General features: G+C 52.8%; 1 long non-coding RNA gene across 2 annotated transcripts; it reads left to right on the top strand.

Annotated features, from left to right (window-relative positions):
• The first annotated feature begins 1,233 nt into the window (after positions 1-1,233).
• LOC131509175 (uncharacterized) lies at positions 1,234-3,627 on the top strand. 2 transcript variants are annotated; one of them, XR_009260340.1, is made up of 2 exons: positions 1,234-1,371; positions 2,589-3,627. It is a non-coding gene; the product is annotated as an uncharacterized LOC131509175 (long non-coding RNA). The 2 variants fall into 2 exon arrangements; XR_009260341.1 differs by having other exon boundaries at positions 2,586-3,627.
• Positions 3,628-8,233: the final 4,606 nt, after the last annotated feature.

Here is an 8,233-nt window from a genome sequence, read left to right as displayed (position 1 = left end):
TGGACTGAGGTCAGTAGCAACTGGTCATAGATGCCATGAAGCCTCGATGGGGTTGGTGGCCTGTGACTCAGGCCCTGATCCCGGTGTCATTATCCACGTCAAAAGCCCACATGGGCTCGAAGAGGGCCCAAATGAAAGGGTGTGGGTGGCTCAAGGCAGCCGTTTGCCACTTGGCCCCAAGGACCATGGTCCCTTTTGGGGATGGTTCTCTCCCTTTGGGGGTTCTCAGGATGGTCCTCAGCATCCTTGGAACCAAAGCCAGGGGCTGGTCTGGAAAAGCACTGGAGGAACCGGTGCCAGGGGCCCCTTCCCTTGGCGTGGCCCAGCCTCGTGCTGACCCATTAGGATTTTTCCATCACTCCTGGAGGTCACACCTTCACTGGTCAGGAGCCTCTCAAGGAGGGGGATAGTGATTAATGTTTTATGGACGAGCTGCTGGGCATGATGCCTTGTTTTCTTTAGGTTTAGAATACAATGAAGACGATGAATGGAATTTGCTGTGAGCTGGGGGCCAGGGTAGGGCAATTCTTAGGGGCTGAGGACCCACAGGTGGTGATGTTTACTGTCCTTCCCTTAGTGCTGAAAAGGGGGTAATTCTGGAGGTGGGAAAGGCCGGTGAGGTTTTTGCCTACGGGGCCATCATCCCCAGACCTTAAGTGACCGTTGGTTCCCACCAACACTTTGGGCTCTGGGTGTGCAGAGAGGCCACTGGTGAAGTGTACCCCCAAATTTTAATGAGCTCGTTCTGCTCAGGTGATTCTACCTCATTCCGATAAAATCACATTCTCCGCATATAGGATTTTGCTTATTTTTCTGTTCTTTCCAGTGTATTGATGGGGAACGAGATGAAGACAAACTGATCTCCAGCCATATGGGTCAGTAGGGTCTCACCACTTCTTAAATATCAAAATGCTTTCATCTATTGGGAGCTCTTCATGTACCCCTCCTCACATCTGGCCTCCCTGACTACCCTGTGCCTTCTCTCATCCCTCGTCTCCTGTGGACCTCTCCATAACCCAGCGCTTAAAAGGTTAACCCATCAGTCGGGGGCCTCAGGGACCTTATTTAGCACTGAAGTTGTGGGGTAGTTCTGCTGGATTACCACGTGTGGCTGTTATATACTTTGCATATCGTCGCTAGTAAAGAGAGAAATATACAATTCATATATGCGGAGGTCCAAGGTCTAAGTTAGAAAGTGTGGGTGTGTGCGTGTGTGTGGGTGTGTGTGAGAGAGAGAGAGAGAGAGAGAAGTAGAGACAGAGAGAGAGAATTCACTCCTGTAATACTACTATATTTGGAGTCGTCCTCTGATCTGTCCTGAGAACCTTCGCAGCAACTCTCACTCGTGGGAGAACCATGGCGCAGCTTTGGGTAAGTGCAGAGACCCGGCAGTCTGCCAGCTTTTGCAGCCTAGCCCACGACCAGTCCCTACAACATAGTCAAAGGCTGGAGGAATGTCCTCAGCCCACAGTCATGTCCACTAGGTGCTATACTTGGTTTGCCTAAAGCCAGCCTGACCCCATGTAGAATATTAGCTCGAAAAGGCTGGCCTGGCTTGTGTTCGTTAAGGGGAAACTGGCATATATTTTTCTACAAGCTACTGAGTAAGCAAATAGACCTATAATTTGGAGGGAGAAAGGTATTGTCTTTGGGGAGAAAAATGAAAGGGAAGGAGGGACTAAGGGAGGAGAGAGAAAGAGAAAGAGACTCTCAAGGAATTCAATAAATGAGTCCAGACCCCTCCCAAAAGCAAACCCCCAAAATTCACAAAAATGCAAAAGTTCTCAAGGATGGCAGCCTAGCATCTATAGCAGTCTGGAACATTCTAGATGTGGCCAATATGCCCCTGGCATCTTATTTAACACAAGGTTTTGGTTTTTTTTTTTTAACATATTTTTCATATAATGCAACATAAATAGATAGAAATAACTTATGCCTTTAAGGAACTCAAATGGAAAAGCCAAACAAATGAAACTTACAATACCAAGAAACTTACTTGTAATCACCTGTTTAAAGTTGCCTGTTGAGGGTGTTCACATATTCTGAATATCACTTCGGTGTGTGTGTGTGAGGGACAGTGATGTCAAGCCCCTAAAGCAGGAACCAGGAAGGCCTCAGCTGCCGGAGGAACCTGCTGCAGGGTCCTCTGGATTGTGCAGGCTACAATGCCAGGTGATGACGTGACCAACTCAACAACTTTTGTTATTTGTTTGAACTCCTAGGAAACCTCCCTTAAATGGAGCTTGAGATTTTGAACAATATGAGGGCACTGTACCCAGGCCCGCAGAGTAGACGGGTATCTGTTGGATTCCCGGCAGTGGATGTTGAACTGCCTTCTGGGAAAAAAGCAAGTTCCTGGGAGGGTGGTAGAGACCAGCCCCCACCCCCTTTTCCCTCCCCAAATCAGGGCTGCTTGCTTGGATAGTTAGCAGGTACTGTGGTGGGGGTTTTCTTTTTCTTCTTTCTTTCTTTCTTTTTCTCTCGTGTGTCGGTGAGAATTTTTTTTCCAGTGAGAAATGTATAATAAATTATATATTTGATAAGAATACTGGCAACCTCTATTTTCACATAACATGTTTCCTCAGCAGACATTCCTTGGGAAGCCAGACACTGGGAGGTGAGTTCCATGCTGAAGAAGATGTGGTGAGGGTTGAGCCGGGTTCGTGTCTCGCTGGCTCAGGACGTTGACCAAGGCTGGCTTTGGAGAGGCAGCCTCTCCTGTGGTCATAGGGCACACGGCCCCTTAACCTCAGCTGGCCACCTGGCATTGCTGGCTGTCAAGCGGGTGCCTGCGACTCTGGAATAAGCACTCATGATTTCCTACATTCACCCTCATTTCTGGGTCTCACAAAGACAGGGCAGCGCAGGCATTTCCTAGGCCTCTGGACACCCGGATCTTTTTGTCTCCTGCCTCACTTCACTCCTCTCTCCTGCAGACCTGAAGAGGTGTCTCTGTTCCATACCCTGTGAGAAGATTCCTGGGCTCTAGGGAGAGGATGGCTCTGTTAAACTATTCGTGAAGTTCCAGGAGTCACTGATGCGCCTGGATCGTGACTGATGGGCCAGTGGCACCTTCCATCCGAGACGAACTCCAAGAATTTCCGCTGCTGGCAGTGACCTCCCGGACTGGGAGGATCAGCTGCATCTGCCTCCAGGAATGTGGGACCTAGAGACACCAAACCTAGGAAGGCCTCCGTGGGGCCCGAAGCTTTAGTTCTAGAAAATTCCGAGGGCTCCTAGCTCCCCCGCCCATTTCCCTCCTTCTCCCTAAATGTGAAGTCACCGCAGGCTGCCCTTGAGATTTTCTGGAAATGGAAAATGAGAAATCCTAGAGAGTTAGATTTGAAACCGAATTTAGTGGCCGTGGGGATTTTTACCAGCCGGTGCTATCCACATGCTTGACCAAGGCCTGGGTGAATGGCTTAGGTAGGTCACCTGAGCTTAGATGGATCACCTGCTTCCTCTGGTCCTTGCAGAATGGGAACCCCAGTTCCTGGAGCTGTTGACTGGTTTTCACAGTGATTAGGCTAAGTTTGGAGACCGTATCACTCATCACAGAAGTTATAGTAGAGGCTCTGACAAGGCCTGCAATTAAAAATACACTTATTTAGGCCAGTGTTCACCAAACTTATTTGTCCACAGACCTTTCTTTTGGAAGTAACTTGTATTACTGTTTTGAAGAACGGGTTTTCTATAGAACATATAGTAAATGTGAGCCTGGGCATTATTTCTGAGAGCCCTGCAGCTTTCGGATTCTGCTATTTAAATCCTCAGGATGGCTGAGTTTACAAGACCTCTCATGAGGGCAGGTGTGAGGGACGAAGGAGGAGAGAGATGTTCTGAGTTCAGAGTCAGGGTGCTGGGGACATGGGGGGAAAGAAGAGGCAGATAAGAGTGTGCTTGTACCTGTGTGCGTGAGAGACAGGCAGAGAGGGAGGGGGGTAGGTGAGAGATGGAGGTGGTCGGTTATCAAGAGAGGCAGAAAGATTACAAAGGTTGAGAGTCACAAAAAAAGAGAGAGGGAGAGGACTGGGGACTGGGGATGGGCTATGACTTCCCATCCCCAGAGCGACTTCCTCTGGCCCATCACTGATTAATCCCCACCTGCCTTGTCCTGCCACCCTGGGGCACTTGTACAGGAGCCAGCGGCAGTGCCTGGGTATAGCCAGAGAAGGTCTCCAGGAAAGGAGCCTCCATGAATCATTGACTGGCCTTCCTTTGTGCTGGAACCAGCTTGTGCTGGTTTCCATGCCAAGCTCCTGGAGCCATGGGCAAAGGTGGCAGAGGCTGGGGGTGAGCCCAAGCTCATCCAGAGCCTCCAGAAACAGGCCAATCTAGGGATGTCAGGATGGGCTCGGGACACCAGGGCTCCTTCCCGGCTACAGCAAAGCAGCAGCACCTCGGATGACTCCCTTCCCCTCTTTGCACCTCAGTTTTCCCATCCACACCGTGACGATTGCATTGAGAGTCCTGAAAAGCCCTCCCAGGTCTAGGATTTGGCTCAGAAGCCTTTAAAACCTTGCAGCTGGAATCTCTCCCCGCACGTTGGCTTTGGGGTCTGATTCATACCCCAGCTCATATCTCTGAGCCTTGTCCTAACGACGCCTGGGCTCTGTGCTTGCTTAGCTCTATTGTGGAGACACACACAGGGACCGAGGCCATCGGCCTGCCGTCAGAAGCTCCAGCATGCTTGGGGAAGTCTCCACATCCCCCCGCGGCCAGCCAGGAGCCCGCCTCTGGAAGGTGCTGAATGTGGGGGCCCTCCCGCACCTGTTGCCTGTCCTCCCCATTTTCCTGTGTCTCTGCCGTGCTGTGGGATCCCAGGCACCCCCCTCCCCCCCCCACTGCATTTCCACAGCACAGCCCTGGGAGGAAAGCCTGTGGTGGGTCAGTGAGGCACCCCCATTCCTGCGCCACTCAGCCCTGGTGGTGCCACCTGAGGTGCAGTCCCAGTCCCAGTCCCCGCCCGAGGGAGGAGGAGGTCTGCAGGAGCCCTCACGGGCCTGGCCCTCCTTCCACACGCCCTGGGGCTTATCCCGGTGGAAACACCATCTGGGCGCCTCAACCCAACTCTGGGGGAAGCCAGAGAGGCCCCTTCCCAAGGCTTAGCACTCCCGGGGGGACTATTTTCAAAGCCCAGCTACATCACCCCCCTTGCCTCCTGCAGTCTGCTAATCTCTCGTGGGCCCTACGGGGCAGATTCTGGGGCCCGATGGAGTGACGAGGGGTTGGGAAGGGACTCCTTAGCTGGCCAGGCTGGGAGTCCCCGGACAGCCACTTCTACGTGTGGGGGTGGGGCACCCAGGTGTGATGATGCTAGGAAGCCAGAGAGCCGTCAGGGGCGGTAGGGATGCTAGGAAGCCAGAGAGCCGTCAGGGGCGGTAGGGATGCTAGGAAGCCAGAGAGCCGTCAGGGGCGGTAGGGATGCTAGGAAGCCAGGGAGCCGTCAGGGGCGGTAGGGAATCGACTCAAACCCCCACACCCATGCTGCCATCCTCATGAAAGAGCTGGGATAACTGAGACCAGAGAGAAGGTGCCTTCCCAAAGTCACCTGGTGGGGAGTGGGGGGCGCCTTCTTGGCTGGGCTGGAGCTCTTCTATGGCTCCCCGACCCTCGCCTCTCTCTGGTTGCCTTTTACTGAGGCCATTTGTTATTTCAGCCTTTCCGTGGCCCTGTGACATGGTCCTAACCCATCTCTGCAAAGGCCTTTACAGCCCCTAGAGATGCCCTGAGTGTAGCAGGTGCCGAAGGCACGGCGGTCACACTCCCCTGGCTCCTGGCTCGGATACTAGCCCCTTCAGCTTGCCCACCCGTGTCCCTCCACAGTTACAGGGGGGAGGAAAACATTCCCTGAACAAAGGGGAAGGGAGGGAAGGGGTGTCCAGGGGATGAGGGCTTGCAGGCTGGACCCCGAGGGGCAGCCAGGGATGCTGTTTCCCCAGGCAGCGAGCAGAGGGACCTTGGGGCGGGCAGGGGATTGGGGGGAATGTGCTGGAGGGGCTGTTGGAGAGGAGGCCAGCCTGGCGTGCCGAGAAAACTCCTTAGGCTGAGGCTCTTGGTGCCTGAGTAATTCAAGATGGATCTAGGCTTTGGAGATTGGGATCCTGGGCTAGGGTCAGAAGGGCAGCAGGAGCCCTTAGAGTGATCAGTCAAGAGGCAAAGGGAAACCCATTTGGAATGTCCTGCTGTGTGTTTGACACTGAACAGGAACCTCACACATATTGCTTTGCTTGGTACTCATAAATGAGCTGAGAGGTTAGGGATTCACTTGTTGATTCACCTGAGAAGTATTTACTGAGCTCCTACTGTTTGTCAAGCACTATTCTGGGTACTGACTATTGAACAAACAGACAATGCTTACATTTTATAGATGAAGAAACTATAAATCAGAGAGGTTAGGCAGCCGATTCAAAATTGCACAGCTAGAGAGGACAGAGTCAGGACTCAGACCCATGGTCTGGGCCCAAGTTCTTTCCCTTTCTCCATACTGTCCGGGTGGAAAGGCAGTGTGGTGAGGTAGAGAGAACTTCAAACTGCCTTGCTGTGTGAGTGAGGGCCAGTGACCCCTCCCCCCCACCCCATTCTGGGTCTAAATTTCCTCAGTTGACTTTGAAGTGTTTGGCCAAGCAGCCTGGAATTGCTCCTGGGGGCAACAGTGGAAATTAGATTAAAAAAAAATTTTTTTAATGTTCATTTATTTTTGAAGGAGAGAGACAGTGTGAGCGGGAGTGGGGCAAAGAGAGAGGGAGACACAGAATTGGAAGCAGGCTTCAGACTCTGAGCTGTCAGCACAGAGCCCAACGTGGGGCTTGATCTCATGAACTGTGAGATCACGACCTGAGCCGAAGGTAGACACTTAACTGACTGAGCCACCCAGGAGTCCCGGAAGTTAGATTTTTAAATGGGGACAGCTACTGATTTTTGAGCATGTTCTATGCATCAAGCCCTGAAACGTCTATGGGGGCCCCTGAAGTTTCCTGAGCAGAGGGAGGGCCCCCGCTGAGCATCCCTGAACTCTGCTTGCCCTGGGCTCCTCCCAGTTCCCCAGGACCTCGGGTTATCAGGGGAAGCAGCTGAAGCCTTGGACAAACAGTAGAGGCAGGCAGGGACACAGGGACATATGGTTTATAAATAAGGGGTCTGGGTGGGGCCAAGCTGATTTGGGTGGGGAGGGTGCGGATCAAGCTGCAGGGAGAGGCCAGAAGAAGGCCCTGGGTGGGGGGCCGTCTGGGTCTTCCTTGAACTCACCACCCCCTCCTACCGCAGGGCAGGCCCCTCTCAGATCATAACTGAGCACCAGTACCTCCTGTACCCACCCACGGCTCAGCACTTCTGAAGGAGGCCTGAGGAGCAGGGGACAAGAGCTGCTTTCTCTGTGTGCCTCCCAGGCCCGGCCCTGCTGTCTTGACTGCACTAGGCCACCCTGGTGTGCAAATGAAAGCACAGGATCATCAGTGCTAAATGCCCAGAGACAAGAGCTGGATGGCTGAGTAGGTAGAGTGGGGGGGGGGGGGCGCGGAGAGGGGAGGGGAGAAGGCAGGGAAGGGAGGGATTTTATCTGGGGAGGGGAGAACAGGTGGGAAGTTGGTCCAGCAACTTCATGGGTGTCATGACCTCTTCAACACCTAAATAAGCAACCGAAGGGGCACTTGTGTGGCCTAGTCGGTTAAGGGTCCGATTTCGGCTCAGATCATGATCTCACAGTCCATGGGTTCGAGCCTGCATTGGGCTCTGTGCTGATAGCTCAGAGCCTGGAGCCTGCCTCGGATTCTGTGTCTCCCTCTCTCTCTGCCCCTTCCCCGCTTGTGCTCTTTCCCTCAGAAATAGCAAATGAATAAACTTAAAAAAAAGCCACCAGACATTTGAATCAGAATCATACAGTGAATTACAGTGTGCGCCTTGGGGCACAGGCAGCACCTGGGGCTGGGAACCCGGAGACTTGAATCCCAGTCCCAACTCAGAGGACAATTTCCCATGCAACTTCGAGTCCCTCAGTTTCCCCTTCTGCAAAATAAGGACAATTATCCACGCTGGGTGTGTGCCAGGGACAGCTGAGTCTGTCTCCCTCACAGACAGCCCCTCTCGTCAGGCCTGGCTAGAGAAAGCCTGCCTGAGGAGAAGAAGGGCAAAGTCTGTGGTGAAGTTTAAAGTTTAGAAAGAAATAAGTTATCCATGCACAAATCAAAGCACCTTCTTCGGTGGGAGGAAAACAAAGTGTCACATTGTTCTCGTG

This window comes from Neofelis nebulosa, chromosome 4 (genome assembly GCF_028018385.1).
Source record: "Neofelis nebulosa isolate mNeoNeb1 chromosome 4, mNeoNeb1.pri, whole genome shotgun sequence".
Lineage (NCBI taxonomy): Eukaryota > Metazoa > Chordata > Mammalia > Carnivora > Felidae > Neofelis > Neofelis nebulosa.
This window is presented reverse-complemented; position numbering and strand designations above follow the sequence as displayed.